General features: G+C 38.4%; 1 long non-coding RNA gene across 2 annotated transcripts in view; it reads right to left on the bottom strand.

Moving 5' to 3' along the window:
* The window catches only part of LOC309636256, a 384,430-nt gene that overhangs the window by 7,806 nt on the left and 349,695 nt on the right, over positions 1-26,929 (bottom strand). The window contains exon 4 of one of the 2 annotated variants that reach the window (XR_014249326.1): positions 4,766-5,010. This is a non-coding gene — a long non-coding RNA (uncharacterized lncRNA). Of the gene's footprint in view, positions 1-732; positions 5,011-26,929 lie in introns of those variants that run through there. The other variant, XR_014249327.1, reaches the window with a different exon arrangement.

The following is a 26,929-nucleotide window of genomic DNA, read 5'->3' as shown; positions in this document are numbered from 1 at the left end:
GAATATTGAGTAGAGTTTCCTGTGCTATACAGTGGGTCCTTGTTGATTATCTGTTTTATATATAGTAGTGTGTAGTGTGTATATGTTAATCTCAAACTCCTAATTTATCCCTCCACCCCATGTTTTCCTTTTGGTAACCCTAAGTTTGTTTTCAAAGTCTGTGAGTCTGTTCCTTTTTATAAATAAGTTCATTGGTATCTTGTTTTTAGAGTCCATATATAAATGATAATATATGATATTTGTCTTTGTCTGTCTGACTTCACTGAGTGTGATAATATCTAGGTCTACCCATGTTGCTGCAAATGGCATTATTTCTTTCTTTTTTATGGCTGAGTAATAGTCCATTGTATATATGTACCACATCTTCTTTATCCATTCCTCTGTTGATGGACATTTAGGTTGGTTCCATGTTCTGGCTATTGTAAATAGTGCTGCAGTGAACATTGGGGTGCATGTATCTTTTTGAATTATGTTTTTCTACAGATATACGCCCAGGAGTGGGATTGCTGGATCATATGGTAGCTCTATTTTTAGTTTTTTAAAAGAACCTCCATACTGTTTTCCATAGTGGCTGTACCAATTTACATCCCCAACAACAACAGTGTAGGAGGGTTCCCTTTTCTCCACACCCTCTCCAGCATTTATTGATGATGGCCATTTTGACTGGTGTGAAGTGATATCTCATTGTAGTTTTGATTTGTATTTCTCTGATAATCAGCAATGTTGAGCATCTTTTTTTTTTTTTTTTTTAAATATTACTTTATTTATTTATTTATTTTTATTTTATGGCTGTGTTGGGTCTTCGTTTCTGTGTGAGGGTTTTCTCTAGTTGCGGCAAGTGGGGGCCACTCTTCATCGCGGTGCGCGGACCTCTCACCATCGTGGCCTCTCTTGTTGCGGAGCACAGGCTCCAGACGCGCAGGCTCAGCAATTGTGGCTCACGGGCCTAGTTGCTCCGCGGCATGTGGGATCTTCCCAGACCACGGCTCAAACCCGTGTCCCCTGCATTGGCAGACAGATTTCCAACCACTGCGCCATCAGGGAAGCCCCTGTTGAGCATCTTTTCATGTGCCTGTTGGCCATCTGCATGTCTTCTTTGGAGAAATGTCTGTTTAGATCTTCTGCCTACTTTTTGATTTGGGTTGTTTGGGGTTTTTTTTGACATAGAGCTGTGTGAGCTGTTTGTAGATTTTTGTAGATTAATCCTTTGTGGTCCCTTCGTTTGCAAATATTTTCTCCCATTCTGAGGGTTGTCTTTTCATTTTGTTTATGATTTCCTTTGCTGTGCAAAAGCTCTTAAGTTTAATTAGGTCCCACTTGTTTATTTTTGTTTTTATTTTCATTACTCTAGGAGTTGGATAGAAAAAGATCTTTCTGCGATTTATGCCAAAAATGTTTTGCCTATGTTTTCCTTTAAGAGTTTTATAGTGTCTGGCCTTACTTTTAGGTCTATTGATCCATTTTGAGTCTATTTTTGTGTATGGTGTTAGAGAACATTCTAATTTCATTCTTTTACTTGTAGCTGTCTAGTTTTCCCAGCACCACTTACTGAAGAGACTGTCTTTTCTCCATTGTATATTCTTGCTTCCTTTGGCTGGAATCTGTTAAAAAATGGAAGAAAACACTAGGCAGAGCTGGATATAAGCTGGAGATTTTAGGAACATGGATTTTAAAACATGAAGAAACAGAAGTAGTATTAGGACATCTTCACTGGAAAATCCACAAAGACAACTGAATAATTCATGAAGAGAGACTAGAGATAAATCTGGCTACATGCATTAAATAATCTCAATGCCACATAAAAGGTACCCCACGAACTAAAATTTTGAGAGCTCTCTCTGAGCACAAATTAACAAAAAGGGGTGGGGGTAATGGTGGAAGAAACACAAAACCAAGGTGAAGAGAAGACAATTGTATGAATCTGTACTAACAGTGCCATAGTGTCCAGAAGATTCACTAAAACCAGTCATTCATTTATTATACATTTTAAGGTGACAAGCATTGTGCTGGGCACTGGAAACACAATGTTTGACACAGCTGACAACCCCTGCTCTCAGCGAGCTTATAGCCTCCTGAGACTGACCAATATAAATAGGCCTACACATAAACATATAATCATAAATTTGTGATAAATACTGTGAAGAAAAAAACACAGGAAGCCTAGCACAAGGAGGCCATGACCTAGAATGGGGCCTCAGGGGAGAATTTTCCTGAGGCAGAGTTAACGTGTGGTGTGTATGTGTCTGTGTGTGTGTATATAGAAAGGATCCCCTAGACTGAGAGCAACATATGAAAAAGTTCTGAAATGGAAAAGTCTACAGCCCATTCAAGAAACAGCAGTGCCAGCTAAAGCAGGAAGATGGCAGGCCAGTAGGAGATGGGCAGGGGCTAGATCATGGAAAGCTCACTAGGTCATGTGATGGATTTCGGTCTTTCTCTACTGAGGTGATTTAAGCAGGAAAGTCAGTCACATGACCAGATCTGCATTTTTAAAACTCACACGGGCTACAATATGGAGAACACAGAAACAAGGCAGAGGAAAGAAAATCAGTTGTAACATGGTTGTAATAGTCCAGGCAGGAGATGATGACATTTGGGACCATGATAGTGCAGTGTCATTGGAGCAGAAAGGAGAGACTGAGAGATATTTAAGGAACAAAATCACCACATCTTAGTGGTTTAGTGATGGATTTGATGAAGGCGGTGAGGGAAAGGTTGATCAGTGATGCTATCTGAACCAACTTATATCTTTTCCTTTTGAGGGGGAGAGTGCATAGGGGATTCTTATGAGTTTTAAGTCTCTCTTATTCTATAACAGTCCCCCTTCCTTTTCTCTGCCATTTATATGTTAGTAAAGCTGAGTCTTTTGACCTATAGAGTATCAAGTATCTCATATTCTCATTTGACTGATTACTTCCTTGTACTATTGATTACCTTTTTCCTATAGCCACTGGGTTTCCTGTAAAATGATATACAGTAAGTCCCCTACATATGAACCTTCAAGTTGTGAACTTTCAAAGATGTGAACGTGCATTCGTTCACACGTCTAATGCATGTGTCTGGCATACACTGTCACGTGCATGCATCCTCTACAAGTGGTTGTACTTTTTTGTGTACTTTACCGTACAGTACTGTATAGAGTACAGTATCTTTATTTAAAGCCCAGGATGTTCGGAAGCAAGCGTAAAACAGCGGTGATGTAGCTGGCACTACTGTACTTTTCAAGGTTCTGTACTGTAAGATTAAAAATGTTTTCTTTATCTTTTGTTTGTTTTTTATGTATTATTTGTGTGAAAAGTATTATAAACCTAGTACAGTACAGTACTATATAGCCGATTGTGTTAGTTGGGTACCTAGGCTAACTTTGTTGGACTTATGAACAAATTGGACTTGCAAATGTGCTCATTGCACTTGTTTGTATGTACGGGATTTACTGTAGCTTTGAAGGCTCCATTGATTCTGGTTCAAGTTATTTTTTCCTTTTGACTAGACTACTTCATGGGTTGCACGGGACACTTACTATTACATCACATCCTGATACAACAACGTACCACTCAGAGCGCCTTTAGTGATGCTGGGATTGGGAGTGTAAGTGGGGTCAGCACGACCCTCCCATTATGAAGTTCCTCTTTCATCTTTTTAATGGTTCTAGCATCCATTGATGGTGGTCACCTCAATCTCTCCAAAACTGACTTAGATAAAAGAGAATAAAGAGATTCTCTTTTATCTAAGCACACAGACATTTTAGCAAAACATGAGTTGGACTCCATCACCCAAGGTTTTCTAATTTTCCTCCAGCTGTTTTGGGTACATCTTCTCAGTGGCTGATTTAATGCTTCTGACTCAAAATGTAAATATCAAAGTCCTATCTTCTGTCCCTTTTCTTTTCTCTCTGGTAGATTGTATCCACTCCTTGCAAACTTCTATCTGTGCAAAAATCTCATACAATCAGAACTGTAGCCTCCATCTGAGTGGCAATGTTCAGTTGCCAACTGGTCCCTTGCTCTGCCATAAATCACACTTGTCACCTTAATTTCCAAACCACCTTCAGACCCCTCTCTTTCGGTCAAGGATATCATGATTCTCTCAATCACCACTGACTCTTCCTCCCCGCCCCACCCACTGTCTACATCAGTAAGTTGACGACTCTGTGCAATCTCCCTCCAACATATCATTCTCATTTTTCTCTTTCCAAATTGCTGCCACCCCTCTAGCACAGTTCATTATCTCTTGCCTAAACTATTGCAAATAGCTTTTCAATGGCTCTACCAGCTTCAAGGCTCTGCCATGTGCACTCCACCCTGAAAGCAGGGCTGGAAAATGCTCCTGCAAAAACATCTGGAGTCATGTCATTCCCCTGCTCAAACAGCTTCACTTGCTGCCCACTAGCTACCCAAAGAAATACAAGCTGTTCAGGCCACATTCACTCTGTCTCATCTGCCTCTCCAGACATTGTTCCACCTGTGTGTTACCCAGGCCTGCACCCCTGGAAAGCTGGTCCCTGAGCCTCCTCCCAGGAGTCATGCCTACAGTCAGTCCTTCCTTCCTGATGCCCAAACCATCCTCGATTACCAGCAACCTACTCATTTTTTTTCTTCCTCACTAAGTGACATATATATTTTTATTGCCAGTTATTTGAATCACAAAGGTGTTATAATATTTTTGTAACAAGTTCCCCTTCCCTCCTCTATTTCTACCACCCTATGGGAATAACATTGTGTTTTCTTCCATAATTGTTCTTTAACCTACATAAAAATAGACGTACCTTGTTTTTTCTTGCCACCTGCCTGCTTGAGTTGGGACGTCAGTCTCCTCCTGCCCTTGGACTGGGCTTTACACCATCAGTTATACTGGTTCTCAGGCCTTTGGACAGGGACTGGAATTACACCACTGGCTTTCCTGGGTCTCCAGTTTGCAGATGGCAGATGATGTGATTCTTAGTTCCTTAATCACTCATTTTTTCTGGGCACTTAAAGCATTTTTCAATATGAGGAATATATAATCATGGTTCTAAAGATGGAGAGGAAGAAATATATAAACTTAGTCAGCCAATCTGAACAGAAAGCATTTGCTTACATGGAAACTTGACGGTTCTCATCTTACCCAATTTTAATTATTTTGAAATTGTCTGAATCTATAGAACCTAAACATGATCATAGCTTTTTATTTTGATTTCCATTGGTGAAACATATTTCAGGGGCAAATTCTATTTCCATCCCTTTTCATTATTAACATTCTTATAGATTTCCTCAGCCAGATTATTTCTTTCTTTATTTTAAATTGAAAGTCAAAGTTTCTATTCTGTTTTCCTTAGACAATTAATGCATTTTTCAACAACTAAAACTGAAAATACAAATGTGTGAAAATAAAAAGCTAACTCTCCTTTTTCTATGTCCATCCTTAAGTAAACCAGTGTTACTGACTTGGCAAATAGTTATTTGCATTTTCCTTAAATTTATAAAAACATGCAAAAATATACAGGGCCCTACAGTTTTATTCTTCTATGCATTTCTTGGACAAGCTGGAGCTTTAATCACTTAAAATACCTTTTTAGTTCAGTAGATAGAAGGCATTATTTTTTTATACTGAGCTATAATTGACATATAACATTATATTAGTTTCTAGTGTACAACATAATGACTCATCACTTGATCATTTGTATAGACTGCAGAACGATCACCGTAATTAGCCTAGTCAACCTCTGTCATCACACGCAACTACAGGATTGTTTCTTCTTCTGATGAGAACTTTAAGATTTACCATCTTAGTGACTTTCAAATCTGCGAGAGCATTATTAACTATAGTTGTAATGCTGTATATTACATCCCCATGACATTTCGTGAGAAGACATTATTTAAAATTATAACACAGTATCTCACCATAATATTCCATATTTCTGTAATATACTCAGCCATTATTAATAAATACTGGTTGTTTAGATGAATTTTATAATTATTTTCATGATTAAATAAACATTCTTTTATATGTAAAAAATATATGCACAAAGATATAATGATGAATAATTTGGTTTATAAAGGTATATTATATATACATAAAATATACATATATATTATTCTGCAACTAGCTTTTCTCATACAATTCACATAGACTCCTTTTACCTCAGTATATAGAGATTTGCTTCCTTCATATCAATAACAGCCTCAGATTCGACATTATAAGTAGTCCTTATTCTGTCATTCCCATAGATGACCATTCAGTTTGATCCCTTTTTAACTATTACACACAAGGCGGAAATAAGTATCATTGTATGTAAACCTTTATAACTTATTACTTTTTTTTCAAATCCATTCTCAGAAATGGATTCCTGGGTTGAAAGGCACTCACAATTTAAATTCTAATAGGAGACAGCTAGATTACTTTCCAAAAGTAATAATGTACTCTTATGCCAACAGTATATGAAGGGAATTATTTATTTCTCCACACCTTTTCTAATTACAATGTGTTAATTTTTTCATTTCTGTCAAATTATTACTTGAAAATTGATATCTCTGAAGTTTAGCATTCCATGCCCATTCTCTAAGACCCCATCTAAAATACCACATCCTTTATGAATCCTTTCTTCTCTCATCCTAGATATCCTCCCTTTCCTCTGGAACTTTTGTAGCATATGTTTTGTCCTTCTGTGGAACTTTTCATATTACACTTTATGCTGAATTGAGTTTTCTCATTTTACATGTCTACCACAATGTAGCTCAAAAAGGAGAGGTCACGTATCTTACCTATTCTTGTAACTTCCTTAACATTAGCACAGAAGCAGTGCATAGAAGATGCTCCACTTTCTGCCTCACAGGATCCAGCTGATCAGTCAAGGGAAATGGGAGCTCAAGGCTAGGAAATAGAAGTATATGACTCTGTGTCCTCTTGGAGGAAACTGCAAGCAGATTGCTGCCAAATTCTATCACCGACAAAACAGTTAAACAAAACAGATATACCATGTTTACTTATCAAAGCTACTGCTTGAACATCCAGGGTAGGTGAAGCCAACTGACAAGAGTATGACAGCATCACGATATTTATAAGCCAGAACTGTGGGCAGAAGCAAATCCAAAAGGAAGCACGACAACAACATGTAAGAAAAGCACTTTTTAAAAAATTTTGTAGGTACCTTATTTTAAAGTGAATTCAGATAGAAGGCTTACCAGTGGGTAAAAGATAAAAAAGAAAGATTATAGCTCAGCATACAAATGAACAACTAAAAGGCAACAGAGCTAACATGAATTGACTAAGGCTATGGACCAGTTGCCTTGCATACATTATCCCATTGCACACACACACATCCCTGTGCAGTAGATATTATTATTATCATCCACATGTCATATACGGGATTTAACTTTCCCGAGGTCATAGATGGTACTTATAAGGGAACTGAGTAGAAGACCCAGATCTGTTTGAGTCTAGGCTGTAATAACATCCCACCTGTAGAGGTACTAACACAGAGACCAGATGATTCTTTGTCAGTGGTGCCATAGAAACCATATTTTTATTAAGGGCAAACAATGGAAGGATGGGGCTTCCTTGATGGCACAGCGGTTAAGAATCCGCCTGCCCATGCAGGGGACACATGTTCGAGCCCTGGTCCAGGAAGATCCCACATGCCGCAGGGCAGCTAAGCCCGTGCACCTCAATTACTGAGCCTGCGCTCTAGAGCCTGCAAGCCACAACTACTGAGCCCATGCACCTAGACCCCATGCTCTGCAACAAGAAAAGCCACTGCAATGAGAAGCCTGCTCACCACAACTACAGAAAGCCCACGCGCAGCAACGAAGACCCAACGCAGCCAGAAAAAAGGATGACACCTAAACCTGTCCATAGAACTTATTATGCTATCAGAGAAGTAAGAATCTCCTCAGAGTCAAAAACCCAGAAGAAAAAAACAAACAAGCAGTGTTCTACTTACTGTTACTTCATAGGGACAAAGAAAGGCCCAAAGATGACGTAAGTTCATTTTTAAAATACATAAACCATACAAATATAAAGTAATGAGTAACAAAGTATACCTACCAAGTGCAAACAGCACAGTCACTTAAAACTGTGATAAAGTTCAATTTCTAAATATTTTCTTGGCTGACTGCACCTAGTCTTCTGAACCAGGGCCACCTGTCATGCAGTACAAGTGTTAAATGCCACATTAGCACTTCTTGCTCGTTGCTCAGAGCCTCAACAACTTCCTTTAAGTTCATCCAGCCTAATTCTCATTTTCCAAAGTTACCAATGTCTGGACTTCTCTTAAATATCGGCCTCTTAGTTTTCTCTCACTTTCTTCTTGAGACAAGGAGACACTGATAAAGACATCTGAATTCAATCTCTTTTAACGGGATTGAATCAGTGAAGGCCCTTCTCTGGGCAGATAGTGCCCATGAACTCTGCAGCCCAATCATGAAAGAGATTAAAATTTGTGAGATAACGAGCTATGATTCACAAAGATTCAAATTCAAATTCTCAAGCTTACTACTGTAGAACCCTGAGTAACATATTTAACCTACTTGATCCTCAGTTTTGACAGGACCAAAATGATATTGTTGGTTTCATTTGTTGTAACTCATTTGAAATAGACTTTATACTACTGAATGGATGGATCACAATGCATCAGAACAAGTTAAATCTTTCTATGTCTGGTCTGTCATTGCAATACCATATAATATTTTTCTCTATTTTAATTATACTCCTGTTTCTTGTAGTCTGATTTCTTCTGAGCCTTAGCCTCTGATCCAGGCTAACCCACTAAGTCATTGCAAGGCAATAATTTTAGAAGCGTCTTCAGGTAAACAATAGGCAGCACTCCTCTGGTATTTATACTTATGAAATCATGTTGTTGGTATATTAATCTCTCTGATTTTCCTTAAAGTGGTTAAATTAGACCACTTCCTTTATGCCACATGTGTAGGAACATTTTTGCTTTCCCTAGTCTAATAAAATTTGACTCCATCATCAAATGGAAAGCATAAGTCAATGATCAGAAGCAAGCATGTTATTATATTTTAGTTCAATTAGTGAATCTTACAGAGTAGAAGGGAGGGATGGAGGAGAGAAGGAACACCATAGTAAGCACTATGTCATCATGTAGCTCCTCACAGGGATTCCCAGAGGTCATTATTATAAGAAAATGTCAATTCAGAGAGGTTAATTATTCAGTCACACAGCAAATACCTGTCTGTTCTAGATCTTGAATTAATGTATAAATCAGGAAAAGGCATTAAGAAGCTGTCTACTCAAGAAATACACATATCAGTGGAGGTCCCTTAGCTTTTGCTTTAGCTTAGAAAATATTCAATGCAGGGAAACACTAAGCAAGTCCGAGCTGAGGAGAAAGCAGAAATATCTGAAAACCACAAGGGGGAGATCTCAAGTGAGTAGAAGAGAACAAACAGGTACAGAGAGAGAGAAAGAGAGGAGAGAGTGTGCATGTAAACTGGAAGCGGAAATCCAAGGGCCAAAAAAGAAAGAGCCACAGACAATGTAGGTTCATATCTTACAAGTGGGAGAAGACGCTCGGAACTCTAAAAGTCAAAGTCTAAAATTATGACAGCCAAGAGGAATCTAAGGAGAATGACTACTAGATGTAATGTGGTTAGGACCTAGAACAGAAAAAAGACATTAGGAAAAAACTAAGGAATTCTGAATAATGTATGGACTTAATGATAATAGATCGATTTTGTTCATCAGTTGCGACAAATGTACCATATTAATGCAAGATGTTAATATTAGGGGAAACTGGATGCAGGGTATATGGGAACTCTCTGTACTACCCTCACAATTTTTCTTTAAACCCCAAAGTATTCTAAAATAAAATGTTTATTTTTTTTTTAAAGTCAACAGTTTAGAAACAGATTTTTTTTTAATGGTAATCTTGTCCCAAGGAAAATCCTAGAAGCATAGACCCAAGCTCCCAACTCTACCCTCAGGAGGAATAAGGACCCTTAGGGACCACACATTAGTACAAGTCTTGACCCACTGAGGTATGTTTTTATTCCACATATAAATATAATCTACCAGTTAAGGTATTAAAAATACCCTGTGCCTTTTAAAAAATACACATTTTCTTAAAGGTAGAAAAAATTTTAAACTTAGCCTTGTTTAACGCTATGAAGGCAAGAAATCAAACAACCTTCTGTTTATTTAAACAAATTGCCTGGAAAATACAGTCTTAATCAGGTAATACCAATTAAGTGTCTCCTTAAGCATACTAAAATTCTGTAGCTAGAGAAAGACAAGAACATCAGACCAAAAGTAATTAGCATTTTACACTCTGTAGATGGATGACGTTGCCTCCAAAGGAAAAAAAATAAAAGGAGCTCAGTGCCACTATTATTAATTTATTTAAAAAAAGAAAACTGTAATACCACTAAGCAGAAAAGGGTCCAGTGGTAACAGAATCACTGTGCACATAGTTCACTAACCAGTTACTAAATAATACCCAAGCTACTTAACAAAGGACCCTAAAATACAAGTATAAGGAGAGAATATCCCCACATTCCATTTGGAATATCAACTTTAGCCTGCTCTTTTTCCACACCTGGAAATGTATTTCTGTCCTTCTGTAACAATCTTGCATCTCCCATCAGGCAGCTGAGCCTGAAATATTTGAAAGGGATCCAAGGCCTACTGTGGCCATTTGAGTTCACGTTAAAATCAGGACACTTTCAAAGGGATTCTACTGAATGTCAGGTTTGAGTCAAGGTTTTAATTTCACAGTAGATTTAACTGAAGAGATTTAATTTTACCAAATTAAAAATGCATGCTTGACAACAACCCCCAAGCCCTCCAGGAGTGAAGTCAGAGAAAGTTTGATCCGAGCCTCAACGAGAAAGAAAAAGGCAATGACACCAGATGCCCTAGTTTAAAACCTCTGAGGCTCAGAATGGAGGAAAATGGGAGAATTAACACTCTGTGAAAAGGATGCCATTCTTGCTGACTGGAGTCAATTTTTTTCAATCGAAGGGCATCCATCTGCCCTCAACTCACTCCTCCACGGTCCACTTTTACACCTGAGTAACACAAATTGTGTCCAACCAACTCCCAGCAATGGAGAGTAAGAGATTGGTGGCTAATACTAGTCATCAATAATATGCTAGTGTCTTCCATGACTGTGAGCATGGGTGAAATAGTAAAGGAATGCAAACCACCTGCAAAAACATAATCACGTAAAGGAAAGGAGAAGGGAGAGGAAGCAAGGGAATAGGTATCAGCTGGTGAGAAAAGCTGAGTAGAGAAGAGAGTTGTGACTAATATTAATACATCACTACCATGTAGCAGACGCTGTGATAGACTGTTGTATACATTAGCTCGTCCTCACAATGATCCTACAGTATAGATACCATTTAAATTGTAAAATGGAAAAACTGAGGGTCACTGGGGTTTAAGTAGCTTGCCCTAGAAACATTCTGAATTTCTAGGCATAAGACAAAATCCAAGGTTCTTTTAACTCTCTGGGCCTTTGTTTTTTCCACTTTATTATCCTGACTGTCCAAGGGAGAAAGTTAGTACCTGGGTAATGTAATTCATAAAGTGAGTTTCCAAAATTTCACATTTGTGCATAAACCTTAATTATCCATCTAGGTTGTCAACTCCTTAAGACAAGGACCAACAAGTTCATGTGCTTTTAAGGAAAATAATATTTTACACTTACATAAACTCAATGAATCAAAGAATACACTTCCATAAAAATTTGAGTTTGAAGGTGCTGAAGTAAGGCATTCCACCAATAAAATAAAGCCAAATAATAGTGATCTGTTACACAGTAAAAAGTTGATCTATCAGTCTGCAGATCTGTACACTTATGATAGTACATTTTACTGCATGTAAATTATAAATCAACTAAAATAATAAATAAATAGTAAAGAAAAAATGGGCAGTGATTTCCACTTCTGATTATACTGGATGTGGCAGACTTACACTCTTCTTAAGAACAACTAAAAATTCAGCTAATACTTGAAAATTCTTTAAAGAAATTGGATTGCTACTGAGAAAATGAAACTTCAGAGGTCAAAATCCAGGAGAGAATAAACTCAGCGAGATGAATCAAGTATTTTGTGTCCAGCCTCTCTCCTCATGGCATACATATTTTCTTGGTTATGGGGAGAGGTTGAGAAACCAAGAAGACGGTGGCAGCTATGAAATCATCAGAGAATTCAGAAGCTTTCAGAGCTGAAGAGATAAAAACTACAGATTTGGCTGCTGATCTAGGCAGGACTGGAGGGACCAAGTTTTCCTAAAGAAGGAAGATGCATAGAAATAAGACCAACAGTGTATTTTCCCTCAGTATATTTGCTAAATACTTAAGCTACCACAGGGCAAGAGGCTGGAAAGCCAATAAGTAGTAGCTGAAAAACAAGAGGCGCTCAAGGTTGTGGAGAAAGAGAACACTGGGCTCACCTCCCCTCATGAACACACCAAAACTGCAACCACATATAGACAGAGCAACTCCTGCTGAAATCAAAACAGCTGGGAACTAGAACAGCTTTTCTACAACCAAGGCTAAAAAGATCCACACACAGTCCGGTAAAAAGGGAGGAGAAGCAATCTGGTGGAGACCCACATCCCTAGCAGGGGACACAGAAGAGGAGGGGGTTATCACAGGCTCGGGGGACCTCCCTGGGGAATGAGGGGTTCAAGCCATATATTAGGCACACAGCACCAGGGTCTGACGCCAGGAAGGTTAGACCCCTGAGCTGGTTTGAAAACCCGTGCAGCTTACCGGAGGGCTGTAAGAAACTGAGACTCTGCTCTTCAAGATGAGAGCACAGCGTGGAGGCAGGGGACTGAACACTGCCTGAGGCTCTGGCTGGCTTGCCAGGACCCTCCTAGCGCAACCCCCAGCCCTCACCAGGCTCCTGCTCCAAAGCCTCTTGCTCGGCACTGCTCCCCACTGAGATGGAGCCTGCCCTGGCCAATAACAGTGTGTGGACCCCAGCCCTGCCTCTGCCCAGGGCCAAGGCAGCCATTGCCAGCACACACTGTGGTGCACACACTTGAAAGGGAGCAAGGCTAGCCCCAGGTTGGAGACCCCCCCAGTCCCTGGGCACACTCAGAAGGGAGCAAAGCTAGACACGGTGGAGACTTCTATCAGCCAGAGTGTGGGTCTCCGTGTGCACTTGGGAGGGAGTGGGGCCAGCTCAATCATGTGGCACCACCCCTTAAGCCCTAATCCACCCTTCTGACCAAGGCGTGTGTGCCCCAGAAGAAAAAGTGAAACCAGCACAGAAATGCAGCCCAAAGTCCTCAGGCCCCAGGCACATCCCAAACCAATGTGGAGACTGCCATCACACTCTGGAGAAACCCGACTACCTCAGGGCTCCGGTTCCAGCCCCTCAGGCCCCAACCTCACCCCTGATAGGGCAGTAACGGTCACTGAGCATAGGAGCAGCCCTGGCTCACATCTGGCTCTGGCTCTAGTCCCTCCAACTTCAGCCATACCTGCCACAAAGGCAGTGGCTGACAGCAAACCCCAGAAGATGCAGCCCATGCTCACTTCAGATCAGCTCTGCCACCAAAGTCACTGGCAGACTGCATAGGGACCCTCCCACAAAAACACACCCTTTCAAGACCAGGATCGATAACTATTCCATGTAATTTAATTGAGACAGAGAAAGTTAAACAAAAACATAAAAGAGAGGACTATGTTTCCAAAAAAAAACCAGGAAAAAAACCCTGAGAAAAACCATAATGAAACAGAAATAATTTACCTGACAGGAAGTTCAAAGCAATAGTAATAAGAATGCTAACTGATCTAGGGAAAAGAATACAGGAACACAGTGAGAATTTTAACAAAGAACTAGAAAATCAAAACCACAATGAGATATCACCTCACACCTGTCTGAATGGCTTATCATCAAAAAGACAACAAATAATAAATGTTGGTGAGGATGTGGAGAAAAGACCCTGGTTCACTGTTGGTAGGAATGGAATTTGGTATGCCACTATTGAAAACAGTATAGAGCTCCCTTTAAAAATAAAAAATGTGACTACCATATGATCCAGCAATTCCACTCCTGGGTATATATCCAACTAAACCAAAAACACTAATGTGAAAACATAAATGCACCTCAATGTTCACAGCATTAGCTACAATAGCCAAGATATGTAAACAATTTAAGTGCCACCGACAGATGACTGCATAAAGAAGATGTGGTATATCTATACAATGGAATATTACTCAGCCACAAAAAAGAATGAAATTTCACCATTTGCCACAACACAGATGGACCTGGACGGTATTATACTAAGTGGAGTAAGTCAGAGAAAGACAAATACTGTATGTTTTAACTTATATGTGGAATCTAAAAATAAAACAAAGGAATGAATATAACAAAACAGAAACAGACTCATAGATACAGAGGGAGAGGGGTGGTAGGGAGGGACAAGGTAGGGGAAGGGGATTAAAAAGTATAAACTACTAGATATAAATAAGGTACTAGGATGTAATGTACCACACAGGGAATATTATCAATACTGTATAATAACTTTAAATGGTGTATAATCTATAAAAATATCTAATTACTCCACTGTATGCTTGAAACTAATATTACATTGTAAATCAACTATAATTCAATCAAAAAGTTAATTAAAAATATAGATAGAAATACCTGAAAACAGAGTAGAGTATTTGCAGTCTTATGGTGCATAAAACTAGAAATTGGACCCTAATACCCACCAGCAAATATGGTTTCATAAAGTAACACTATATAGCAATGAGAATTTGATCCATGCAATATTATGGATGAATCTTACAAACATAATGTTGAGACAGAGAAGGTAGTTACAAAAAAAGTACATATATTTCCATTTATATAAACTTAAAGAATAGGCAGATTTTGGTCACCTAATCTATGAAAAGGGAGGCAAGAATATACAATGGAGAAAAGACAGTCTCTTCAATGAGTGGTGCTGGGAAAACTGGACAGCTATATGATATGTAAAAGAATGAAATTAGAACACTCCCTAACACCATACACAAAAATAAACTCAAAGTGGATTAAACTCCTAAATGTAAGGCCGGATACTATAAAACTCTTAGAGGAAAACACAGGCAGAACACTCTCTGACATAAATCGCAGCAAGATCTTTTTTGACCCACCTCCTAGAGTAATGAAAATAAAAATAAAAATAAACAAATGGGACCTAATGAAACTTAAAAGCTTTTGCACAGCAAAGGAAACCATAAACAAGACAAAAAGACAACCCTCAGAATGGGAGAAAATATTTGCAAATGAAGCGACCAACAAATTATTAATCTCCAAAATATACAAACAGCTCATGCAGCTCAATATCAAAAAAAAAAAAAAAAAGACAACCCAATCAAAAAGTGGGCAGAAAAAAAAAAAAAAAGTGAGCAGAAGATCTAAATAGACATTTCTCCAAAGATATATGGATTGCTAACAAACACATGAAAGGATGCTCAACGTCACTAAGTATTAGAGGAATGCAAATCAATGCATTACAATTAGGTATCGCCTCACACCAGTCAGAATGGTCATCATCAAAAAATCTACAAATGATAAATGCTGGAGAGGGTGGGGAGAAAAGGGAACCCTCATACACTTGGTTTGAATGTAAATTGATACAGCCACTATGGAGAACAGTATGAAGGTTCCTTAAAAAACTAAAAATAAAACTACCATATGATCCACCAATCCCACTCCTGGGCATATATCTGGAGAAAACCATAATTCGAAAAGATACATACACCCCAATGTCCACTGCAGCACTATTTACAATAGCCAGGACATGGAAGCAACCTAAATGTCCATTGACGGATGAATGGATAAAGAAGATGTGGTACAGATATACAATGGAAATTACTCAGCCATAAAAAGAGTAAAATAATGCCATCTGCAGCAACATGGATGGACCTAGAGATTGTCATACTGAGAACATCAAAGACAAATATCATACGATATCACTTATATGTGGAATCATAAAAAATGGTACAAATGAACATATTTACAAAACAGAAATAGAGTCACAGCTGTAGAAAACAACTTATGATTATCAGGTGGGGAAGATGAATTGGGAGACTGGGATTGACATATACACACTACTATATATAAGAAAGTAACTAATAAGGACCTACTGTATAGCACAGGCAACACTAATCAATACACTGTAATGGCCTATATGGGAAAAGAATCTAAAAAATAGTAGATATATGTATATATATAACTGATTCACTTTGCTGTACAGCAGAAGCTAATACAACATTGGAAATCAACTATACTCCAATGAAGATTTAAAAAACAAATAAATAAAAAGAATAGGAAGATTTTATTGTGATAGAAATCAAGACTTTTTATCTTTGGTAGAGTAGTGACTAAGAGGGTAAAGAGAGGCAGCTTTCTAGGTGCTAGTAAATTTCAGTTTTCAATATGGGTATGTTCATTTGAGAAAATTCAATGAAGTGTATACCTATGATTTATGTACTTCTATTAATATTTTAAAGAAATAAAATTTACTTTCACACAAGAAATCTTATATATCTACTACCTTTTCCTTTACCTGTTAACAGAAACTAAAAGATGACAAAATGAATGTACATGTAATATATACATTTTTAAACTTAGAAATACAATGTTTTTAAAATACGTTAGGCACTTAAAAGTGCAGAGATCTGAATACACATAGTATAGTCATATTTTCAGCCAGATAATGAAGTACTGGTGAGAATGCTAGATTTCATTAATAAACATTTTATAATGTCCTGCAAAGAATACCATGAAATTAAAATATTCCTATATCTGAACTCTGTACAATTTTCAATGTGCTTTCACATTTAGATATCATTTAAAGTTATCTCATTATCTCATTTAATGAGATAGCTCACTTAAAGATATTTCATTAATATCTCCATGAAAAAGGCAGAACAGAATTTTTTTCTCCATTTGACAAATGAAAAAAATAAATAATCTAGCCTCAGAGGAGTTCATCTGTTCATGTTTACATGTCTATTACATGGCTGAAGTGAATATCTATTGTTTTGGCCTGCTTGGGATCTTTCCCCTGTGTTTTAGTATCAGTACCCCCTTTCTCTTTGTCATTTTGGTACTGTAAAACAGGGTATCTCACCACCACCCCTTGCTGTGTTTGGTAGTATGATACCACATGAAGTCAATGATATTCTATCTCCTAGGAATCAGAATCTTGACTTGAGTAATATATGATTGAAAGTAGTTGGGTCTGAGAATACACTGGCAGTACCCTAAAAAAGATGGTCAATTCGTTTCTACTATCCAGATTCCTGAAGCTCTCCAGCATCTAAACTAATTTCCCATGACCTAATTGTTCAACTTTTAATTTGATTCTGTAGATTACTCAGTATTCTTTTAGATTAATTAGCCAGAGTGGGTTTCTGTTGCTTACAACCAAGAATGCTAATGAGTTCTGTGGTCTACCAATAAATTATAAGGCCAGGTCTATCCCATCCCTTCACTTGGTCAGCCCTTTCTCCAGCTCACCAAGGAACATTCCACGTGTGCCACAATGAAATACTACTGCCATTCAGTAAGATAAATTACCAAAAGTTTAGTATGAGTGCAACTGTAGATGGGGATTAATAAAGTTGAATAGAGAAATGATAATCTTGAAGGAACTTCAGAAAAATCTAATTGAGATTTTCATTCAATAATATAAGAGTTTATGTAAAATTGATAGCTAATGGGAAGCAGCCACATAGCACAGGGAGATCAGCTTGGTGCTCTGTGACCACCTACAGGGGTGGGATAGGGAGGGTTGGAGGGAGGGAGATGCAAGAGGGAAGAGATATGGGGATATATGTATATGTATAGCTGATTCACTTTGTTATAAAGCAGAAACTAATACACCATTGTAAAGCAATTATACTCCAATAAAGATGTTAAAAAATAATAATAATATCAGAGGTTTGTGATAACTCTACCGTAGAAGTCTTGGGTTTCCACAGATGATGATTTCATTATTAACTACTCTAAGATTTGCCAAAAATATGAGCAATGAAAATAACCTCCCCTCTAAAACCAAAAAATCCAATTAAACATTTTTAAGTTTAGCTTTCCAAATTAGCTGATTTTTTCCAAAAATAATGTTTTTTTATTTGATTCAAAATGATGGCCTTACCTCACCTAAATCATTATTTTTCTCAAAACTGAGAGAAAATGCAAATTGTGGAGATAATGGAATTCACATATTCCGGATGCAGAAGAAAAGAGCAGAAACACAATGTTAAGCACAAGAGGTAACAAGGAGTGAGGAAGTGATGGGTATTTTTTGTAATAAGATAAAATTTGCTAGTAAAACTAGTTTATGTCAGAAAAAAAGTCAAATATTTTTTTAAAAGAGGCAAGGTCTGAAAAAATAAAATCCTCAGTGGGAAGTAGGAAAGCTGACAACATTGTCAGTTGTGATTAATTTGAGAAGAAGCTCAAATAGGGAAAGGTGAATTTATTTTTTTGCTAAGAAAAATATGATCAATTACACAAAATATTCCAAGACACCAGCCTAAGAGACTAACAAACACTGAAGAAATCTTTTGTGGCCTTCTTTGAAGGCCACTAAGGTTCAAACCTCTAAGAGAAAAGTATTGTTAGTCTGAAACTAGTTTTCTCCATAGCAATGACTCAACAATGATTCATCTTTTCTTAAACTAATTGTTGGGCTAGCTCAAATCGTGAGCCAATAAAACAAGCTGAAGGTGACTGAAATAATTCATCAAGTAGCAGTCTTCATCTCTACAACCCTTTGACAAGAGACTCTGCAACTGATAGGAGACCAATGCTAATTCACCCAATATATTGGCCAACTCCACATAAAAGGTTGATCAGCCTTGGCTTGAAACATAAAAACACCTCAGAGAAGATGCAAAGAGAACTCTGAAGCTTTCTTGGGTAGTCTGTCACTTGTTTATTCCTACGTCTTGAAATCCTCTAGCCTGCCCAACCATAATGATAGTTCAGCCTTTCAAAGCATGAGCATGATCGAGAAACTCACAAATTCCCACTCAGCCTCAAATACTTGTTTCTTTCCTCCTTACCTACACAGGACTATACTCAAGTTATCACCCCATACTTTCCTCCCATGTCAACCTATAACATTAGGTGTATCTAAAGGTCTCTATGCAAATAAAATCATTACTTTGGGAAGGAGGCAGTCTGATATTCTCTCAAAGATCATGAAAAAAATAAGAAGTATGTCTTATGCTTGGATCACTCAGATTCTTGCCCAACAAATTTTGCTGAGCGGATTATCCTCACCCAACTCAATGATGGTTGAATAGGTCCAAATGGAGGAGACCCAAGTGGGAGGACTAAAAACTTGGAGGAGTTAGAAAGACCACATTTCACCACACCAAAAGCAGGGTAGAGGGAGAGACGAGAGAGAGACAGAGAGAGAGAGAGAGAGAGAGAGAGAGAATCATCTTAAATTTTTGAGGCAGGACCACGTATGTCTGTGATGCCATGAAGGGGGAGTTCTCTCTACTCAGTCTCTGGGAAAATATGTATTGTCCAAGTTCCTGGGGGAATAAGACTTCTGAGAGCACAGGACAAGATTGTTCCTAATTCCAATATACAAACAGCTCAACAGCAGTCATGTTAGAAGGAAGTCTATCTGATCTGGATATTAAAGTAGCCACATCCTCTCTTTCCATGCATAAAACCTTTACAGGGAGATCAAAGCTTTTAACCTGGTCTATCCTCAAACGGACTTTGCAACCCTGACATCACATTCCCTCATATCCTTACTAAGCATCAATTCTCCTATAAGTCAATGTGCAAAATTACCTGTCTATACAGACCATTTGCTTGTCCCTGGTATATGGTGATATTAATTTTCACTCAGGTTCTGAGGTTACTGGCTTCCAAAAAGAGAATTACTGTGAGTAAATTTGGGATAGAAATAGGTCATGGAATTTAAACTCAGAAGTTAGAAACCCTATCTAGACTGGATCCAACAAGAGCCAGGTAGGATGGCAGGCTCAGGAAAAAGAGATAGGAGTTTGTTATAGGCATATATATTCCATGTGAAGCAAGAAGGTATATATATTTAAAAGACAGAGAGCCTATGGGTGGGCAATGCCTCAGGATTTGGGGGAAGGAAAGGACTTTCTTCAAGAGAGAGTCCCTTTCTCTTTCCTCACTGGCATCGTGGAGGGTAGAAAGATACCTACTAACCCAAAACATTTTCTCTGCTGCATTCACCTAGTTTGTGTTAGGGTCATAAAAAACATGTCATGTGTCAGTGACCCTCTCCCTCCACTAGAAAACCCATTCCTGCCAAGCAAGGGCTCAGAGATTATTCATCTTTGTCATTTCTTTCAACCTCTCCCCAACCCTCTTTGATGGTCTGTGATGTCTCATTGTCCTTACACTTAGGGAGCACCCTGCCAGTGCCAGCTAAGAAGTCAGAATAAATAAATGTTGATTTTTACAAGCCCAATGCTCTTCTCTCTGCATCTAGCTCAACCGTTCTGTGTTTTCTGAGAACCTGCAACCTGTTTAGACCATTTCTAGGAATCTGAAAAGATTCAGAATTAGTATTTGCATCTGTCCCAAGCAAAGCTATGAGCTACATGAAGAAAGGAGCAAGACCTACACACAAATAAGAATGAATAGAAGAATTTATACAAACTCTTAGAGGTAAACATTAGTATAAGTTAGATAGGAGTTTAGGAGAAACATGTCAGTAAGGATTGCAGTTCTCAAGGAAGAATTTGTGGAGGAAGTATTTACAATTTTTCAATTCTTTTTTTAACAAGCATTATTATCACAAATGTAATACATATACTTTAAAGAATTCAAACAATGTATAAATATAAGAAAAGATAAATTTCCTCCCCAAGGTCACACTCCTCAAGAGATAATTACTGTTAGTGATATGGTTTATACTCTTATCTTTTTCTCCTCTTATTATAAATATGTACACATATCAGAATTTACTTTTACTACAATTCTTTTTTTCATGGTATACCTTGATCATGTTCCCTCACCTGGACACACAGCTGTACCTCATTTTTAAATTTTTGAACATGATATGTCATAGTAAACATATAGGAGGAAAAATGTTCGATTGAAATAGATGGTGAAAAGAGATGCTATTTCAAGTGGAAGAGACAGAAAGAACAGGACTGAGCATAGCATATTCCTGGGACAGCCAGAAAACGGTCATCAGATTAGGGGAATAGTAAATGTGAAGATGGAGAAGGTGTCAGCTTGTAAAGGGTATTGGGGACTTCCCTGGTGGGGCAGTGGTTAACAATCCTCCTGCCAATGCAGGGGACATGGTTTCAAGCCCTGGTACAGGAAGATCCCACATGCCACGGAGCAACTAAGCCCGTGTACCACAACTACTGAGCCCGCCCGCCACAACTACTGAGCCTGCGTGCTGCAACTACTGAAGCCTGCATGCCTAGAGCCCGTGCTCTGCAACAAGAGAAGCCACCGCAATAAGAAGCCTGTACACCACAACGAAGAGTAGCCCCCACTCACCACAACTAGAGAAAAGCCCGTGCACAGTAACAAAGACCCAATGCAGCCAAAAAAAAACTGAAAAAAAAGATTGTAAAGGGTATTGAAAATCAAGCAAATAATTTTGGATTTGGCTGAAAATATGAACCTTTTTAACTCTGGGGAAACTACCCTATTTTAATGTACCATGTTTCTGTGATAAAGTCAGAGGCTGAGCTGTTACCAGGGCTGGAGAACTGGACTTTGCTCCACGTACCAAAATATAGAATATCTGTTTAAAGAGTAAACAGTTTTAAAACCTGCTGCATTTACATCACAGTAGTGCAATAAAAGCAGCTGAGCCTGGCGAGTATAATTGGTTAAAACCCACAGCTAGGCATTGGATTATATGTTCTTCCATGGACTCAAGAGGAAAGTTTATTTAAAGTGTGACACTAGGGACTTCCCTGGTGGTCCAGCAGTAAAGAATCCGCCTTACAATGCAGGGGACGTGGGTTTGATCCCTGGTTGGGGAACTAAGATCCTACATGCCGGGGGGCAACTAAGCCTGCATGCCACAACTACTGAGCTCCCACGCCTCAACTAGAGAGCCCGTGTGCCACAAACTACAGAGCCCATGTGCTCTGGAACCCATGCACCACAACTAGAGAGAGAAAACCCGTGTGCCAGAACTAGAGAGAAGCCCACACACCACAACGAAAGATCCTGCACGCCTCAAGGAAGATCCCGCATGCTGCAACTAAGACCTGATGCAGCCAAAAATAAATCAAATAAATAAATAAATAATAAATAAATCTAAAAAGAAAAAATAGTGTGATGTTAGCATTGGTTCTAAAATGGTGTCATAGCCTTATCTTGATCGAACCCCTTCCTTACTGCTCATCTTTTGTGTTTTTTCCTTCACCGGTGAACTGAGGTGATACCCTGGCATGTTTCATTTAAGATCAACTAACACTGGTTAGCTTGAGTTGGTAACTGTGCTCTGGAAGATAAGAAATGGAAGTAAAAAATCTCCCAGTTCTTGCTGTGGCTCAGTACATACACTGAAAACAGACCCTCTTCAGCATCATGTTCAGCCCCCAGCAAAAATAAGAGTGGCCTAGAAGTGTAAAAAACCTTTGTAATCTATTCTGTATGGGTCTGTATAATTTGAATTTTTAAAGAGTTAATTATTCCCATATGTGTAATATAAGACATTTTAAATATTGAGATAAATTTTGAAAAGCAAAGTATTCATTCTATTTCCTAGTAGACTTTTTCTCTGCTTGTTAGTCCTGTCCCTTTTTCCTCATCATTGCAATGTCCATTTTATGAACTCTAGTTTAATGATTTGGACTGATTTTCCTAGGGAAAAATGATGAATAATTTTTTAAGTTCTCATAATAGGTGTTAAAGTCAGAGGCCATGTGTTCACTGAAATGAAGTTATTAATTTAACTAGATCAGAAAGTGAGAACAATAAAATTAATTTAATCCCTTTCCCTTCTATTGTCAGATCTTTTTTTATGCCTCTTATACTTGTTTTTGACCCATTCTCCTGCCTGATTCTATTAAGAAGTCCTCTTTGGTGACATCTACTTAATGTCATTGTATATACATTAACAATGAACTATCTAAAAAATGAAGAAAACAATCTCATTCACACTGGCATAAAAAATAAAATACTTATAAATAAATTTAACCAAGGAGGTAAAATACCTATACACTGAAAACTATAAGACACTGAAGAAAAAAACTGAGGAAGACACACACAAAAAACAAACGATATCTCATGTTCATGAACTAGAAGACTTAATATTGTTTAAATGTTCATAGGATAGTGACCTACAACTTCAATGCAATCCCCATCAAAATTCCAATTACATTTTTCACAGAAATAGAAAAAATAATCCTAAAATGTGTATGGAACCGCAAAAGAGCCCAAATAGCCAAAGCAATGTGATAAAGAGCAAGGGCAGCATCACACTTCCTGACTATATTACAAAGCTATAATAAGCAAAATATTATGGCACATAAACAGAAACATAGATCAATGGAACAGAATAGAGAGCCCACAGATAAACCCAAACACATATGGTCAATAAATATTTGACAAGGGAGCCAAGAATATTCAATTGGGAAAGTATAGTTTCTTTAATAAATGCTTCTGGGAAAACTGGATATTAACAGGCAAAAGAATGAAGTTGGACCCCTGTTTACAACACTCACAAAAATTAATCCAAAATGAATTAAAAACTTAAATGTAAGACCTGAAACCATAAAACGCCTAGAAGAAAACATAGGGGAAAAGTTCCTTGACATTGGTCTTAGCAATGATTTTTTGGATCTGACCCCTAAAGCACAAAAAACAAAAGCAAAAATCAACAAGTGGGACTACATCAGACTAAAAGGCTCTGAATTAACAGAAATTAAGCCCTAGAGATGAGCAAGACAGAAGGAATAATTGAATTTTAGGGGTCACACAGTTAATCCAGACTTTGTCTATATTTCCAGCCTTATAACCAGACACCTCCACACTTAGCATTCACTCAATTAACAAATATTTCACTAACAACAAATTTGGCATGTTGTTAAGGCCCTAAGTTCTGAGTTAGAGAACATTATAACAAGCATACCATGCTGTTACTACATCTCTATCCTTTTGCACATATTGTTTTTTCTGCCTGAAATACCCTTTCCCCCTCTGGACTACTCGGTGAATACCTATTCATATATTAAATTCCAGTTTAAATAGTCCCTTTTCTGGTAAGCCTTCTATAGATTCATTGTAGAATCCATTTGCTCAAGTTTCCTTTGTACCTTGCGCATATGTCTACTATTATATTTAACCACTCTATTTCAGTCATTTACTTATTATAAGTTGCCTCCTTCTTGGACTGTGAGTTCCTTGAAGTCAGATACTGTGTTTTGTGCATGATCAAGTGCCTCATGATTGCAAAACCCTTAGCACAGAATTGATGCCTAACAAATGTATTAGGTGAAATGATCTATCTGATTTCTAACCCACCCTTCCTTGATGGGCAGGGCCAAGTGTAATAAATGATGATGGTCACACAGGAACGTGGGAAGGTTGCAAGTTGTGGGTTATTGATTACTGCAGTTACAGACCAAGGAAAGCATATGAAGATTCATATTGGAGGCAATGTTATGACCAAAGCCAGGAATAGGATCCCCATTAGGGTCCACTGTCATATTGGCCCTGAGAATTGAGGGAACATGACAGAGCAATAAAGAGTATAATTCTGGAGAATTAACTCTGGCTGAGGCACCGGGTTAAACCTGGCTCTGACCCTTGCAGGCTGTGTAAGACTGGGCAAGTTTCTTAATCTCTCTATTCAGTTTCCTCATCTATAAAAGTGGGCATAATAATAAATAGTACTATGGTAGTTTTAAATAATATCTGTACATTATTTGACATTCCTCCCATGACAAGTTAAATCTAATCCCTCTCACCTTGCTTCTATTGAGCAGAATGTGGCAGAAATGACCTTGAATGATTGTCAAGGCTAGGTTACAAACAATGATGCAGTGATACAACTTCTCCTTGGCTCTCTCCCTCTTGAGATTTGTGCCTATGAAGCCCTGAGCTGCCATGTAAAAAGTATATAAACACTGAATCTGCCATACTGAAGAAACCAGATAAAGAGACCTCATGAGGATAGAGAGATATCTGAAGACTCTCTGGTCCTAGATATTTGAGTCCTCCCGACCCAGGTGCGTACATGTAAGTGAGCTTTCAGCTGACTCGAACCCCAGCTTTTGAGCTACCCAGCCTGACACTGAGTATAGGAAAAGTGTGGTACTCCACTAAGTTTTGCCCAAATTGCAAATTTGTGGGCAAAAATAATTTTTTTATTTTTATTTTAAGCCACTGTGTTTTGGTTTCAAAGATGGAGTCCTGCTATAATAAAATCTAAAATAAGTGGCTTAGGAACTAGATAGAGGAAGAAGCTGGAATAACTTAGACTGTTAGCCAAAGCTTGGTGAACCAAGAGGCTGTTTATGAGGGTTTAAAAAACGTTTTAAAAAATGTTATTGAAAGTTGGAGGAAAATGTGCAGTTGTTTTGTAGTGACAGGAAATTTAGCAGCATTGTTGCCTACAGTAAGTTGGAAAATAGAAAATGTACCTAATGAGGTGGATGATCAGCTAAGGGGATTCTCAGGCAAAGTATTTGAAGGTGCTACCTGACTATCTTGTGTGTGTGTGTGTGTGTGTGTGTGTGTGTGTCCTAAAGTGTGAGAGGATAGAGGTAAAGTAATGAAATAACGATTTTATATAACATATATATATGTGTGTGTGTGTGTGAATATATACATATAAGGGAGCTAGGACTTTCTGAATTTGAAAATAAAATTGTTTCTTAGTCTCCATCTCTCAGATGGCAAATGATGCTAAAATTAAGAAATGGTTTTCTAGGGACTTCCCTTGTGGTGCAGTGGTTAAGAATCCGCCTGCTAATGCAGGGGACACGGGTTTGAGGATCCTACATGCCACAGAGCAACTGGGCCCCTGCACCACAACTGCTGGACCTGCGCTCTGGAGCCCACGGGCCACAACTGCTGAGCCCTCGTGCTGCAACTACTCAAGCCCACACGCCTAGACCCCGTGCTCCACAACAAAGACAAGCCACTGCCGTGAGAAGCCTGCACACCGCAGCAAAGAGTAGTCCCCACTCACCACAACTAGAGAAAGCCTGTGCACAGCAAAGAAGACGCAACACAGCCAAAAATAAATAAATAAATTTATATATAAAAAAAGAAATGGCTTTCTAGAAACGATCAATTCTAGATGTCATAGGAAAAGTGATCAAAAGATGCAGCCAAGTGTGACTTTAGAACCTCAGGAAATTTAAGATGGGTGCCTCAAACAGAGAAATATAAAGCCCCTCCAATTATCTTAAGAACATGCTTTGTAGATCCTCTTCATAAACTAATAGGGTTTCTAATAATCTTAGGCATATTTTCCAATAGCTGCCTTACAGGAAGCCCAAGGTGGATAAGGCTTATGCCAATGAGATTTGTGGGTGTGACCTTTGTCCAATGGAGTGACTCCAACAAGATTCATAGCAGGCCCATAAAGTTCTTAAAAGAATGGCATGAACAGGCTGAGTAAACTATTCAGCTGCAAACACCAGCCATTTCCTATGGAGAAGGAAAAATGTGTCCCAGCATGCAGAACCAAAAGTTGTGGAGAATCATTCCCAGGTACTAGGACTGAGTTCTGATCGAGGAAATGACAACATGAGATGAACAGGATTTTAGACCAGGAATTCCTGTGTGCTTCCCATTCTCCTCTTTTTGAACAGGAGGGTCTACATCAGTTCAACTGTGCCTGCTCCACCAATATACGTTGAGGGTGTGGACGAAAGACAGCTTATCTCTTGAGGTCTCAGGGCTTCAGATGGAGAGGAACTCTACCTAGAGAGCTGTATTCAAGGATGTACAGACTATAAGTCTCATCTGTACCTGGATCTGATTTG

Source organism: Balaenoptera borealis (genome assembly GCF_965194805.1).
Source record: "Balaenoptera borealis genome assembly, chromosome: 10".
NCBI lineage: Eukaryota > Metazoa > Chordata > Mammalia > Artiodactyla > Balaenopteridae > Balaenoptera > Balaenoptera borealis.
The sequence above is the reverse complement of the archived record's forward strand: the minus strand, read 5'-3'. Positions and strand labels throughout refer to the sequence as shown.